The sequence below is a fragment of the Mus caroli genome, chromosome 11 (assembly GCF_900094665.2).
Source record: "Mus caroli chromosome 11, CAROLI_EIJ_v1.1, whole genome shotgun sequence".
Taxonomy (NCBI): Eukaryota; Metazoa; Chordata; class Mammalia; order Rodentia; family Muridae; genus Mus; species Mus caroli.
This window is the reverse complement of record NC_034580.1, coordinates 61,467,919-61,469,822: the sequence shown is the minus strand read 5'-3', so window position 1 is coordinate 61,469,822 and position 1,904 is coordinate 61,467,919.

Below are 1,904 nucleotides of genomic sequence, written 5' to 3'. Positions count from 1 at the left end.
AAGCTGTGTTCCACTCACCAGAAGTCTTAAGATCCTGTGGTGGGTGTTGTGGGTAGCTGGCGAGTGTCAGCCGACCCTGTGCCCTAGCTACTCCGGTGCTTTTCTGAACGGAAGATGGTGTTTCTTATTATATTTTCTCATTCAGCCAAGCTACAATCCCTGGCAATTGTCTCTGTTTATAATCATACATTGAACACTGAGATGACTCTTCATCTCTGTCCTCATCATTAGGCTTGGAGTTTGTATCCTTCCAACAATCCCATTTTAGCAGATGCCAACTAAAAGAATGCAAAGCAGTGACCGGAGCTGTTGCACCTGGAGACCCAATGCCCTCAGAGATCTGGCAATGGGATCCTCTGTGCCTGTAATAGGGATTGTAATATGCAAACAGGGCTCTGGAACTCTGATAGAAACAAGAAAACCAAGATTCAGTAGATATCTCATTATTCAGAATCCTACTTTTAAATAGATGGAAAACCCATAGTTTGTAGTTTCATTTTTTAAAATTTCTTCTTCTCTCATATAGTACGTCCTGACTGCAGCCTCCCTGCTCTCCCCTCCTCCCAGACTCTTCAAACCTCTCCCCTCATCCACTGCTTCTTCATTTCATCCACTGCTTCTCCATTTCATTTCAGAAAAGAGTTGTCAGTTCATTTTAAAAAAATGATTTTTTTATTATATGTGCATGCGTGTTTGGCCTGTATGTCTATATGTGCAATGCATGTGTGCTTGGTGACAGCAGAGGGCAGAAGAGGGCATCAGCTCTCCTAGGAGTTATGAATGGTTATTCACCTCCATGTGGGTGCCAGGAACTGAACCCAGGTCTTCTGCAATAGCAACAAGTTCTCGCAGCCACTGAACCATCTCTCCAGCCACACAATGTGTTTTTCTTTTAAAGCCAGTCTTAGCAGTTTTTATTTATCTCTCACATGTTTAGATGTGTTTGAATTTCTTCTTTCAGAAGGGATGGGTGGTGCTATACTTTCTAAATCCTGGTATAGAGATGTTTTTCCACTGGGTTCTCTTGGATGCCCCTTAGGTTGTGTCTGCCTAGCATGTCTGGACTGTGCTGTGCATGTGACTCTCCTGGGGAGTTGGTTAACTTGCTGATTGAGAAGCTCAGAGTGGAGCTAAGATTTTTCTAAGAGGCTCTTAGAATGCTGCTGCTGCTGCTGCTGCTGCTGGTGGTGGTGGTGGTAGCACAATATTGAGTATCAGGAGTAAATTGGAGTGGTACAGCCTCTGTTATTTCCACTAGACTTTCCACCTCTTTTTTTTTTCAAATGCCTTTCAGGAATTTACCTTGCTGTCCTACCATGATAATCTCATAATTATACTGTTACACTGAAAAGTGTGATTGTAGAGTCAATCCGGAGATACCTAGACTGCTATCTGGTGATATTCTGCCTGCTAAAGCTAAGCAGAGTCAAGCTGACACCCAGATAGAAAGTTATGACATCTGATACCATCACTTGGGCTTCCGGGGTTAGCCATACCTAAAGATTAATGGCAAAGTTCCTCTGCCAGTGAGAATCTTCCTCCAGTCTGGTCCATGCATGCTACAAATCCCAGTAGTGAACTGCTTAGAGGCAATTTCCAAGGTGATGGGCATGCCTCCAATGCTGGCTGAGAACTGCAAAGTTTCTTACACAATAAAGAGGGAAGTGACTACGTTTGCCTATAGAAGCAGACCTCTGCAGGTGGACACTGCACATGCCTATGGGCTATGGAGTGGTTCCTCAATGCAGCATAGAAGAAGCAAAGATAAAAATCAAGGCACTTAGCATCTCCCTTTCCTTATCTTTGCTTATGCTTCATGCCTCTGAGTTCCTCTTTTCCAGTTCTCAAAATGTTTCATAGGTTTCTTTGCAAACTGTAATCACCCCACTGTGCTGTGGGGTATC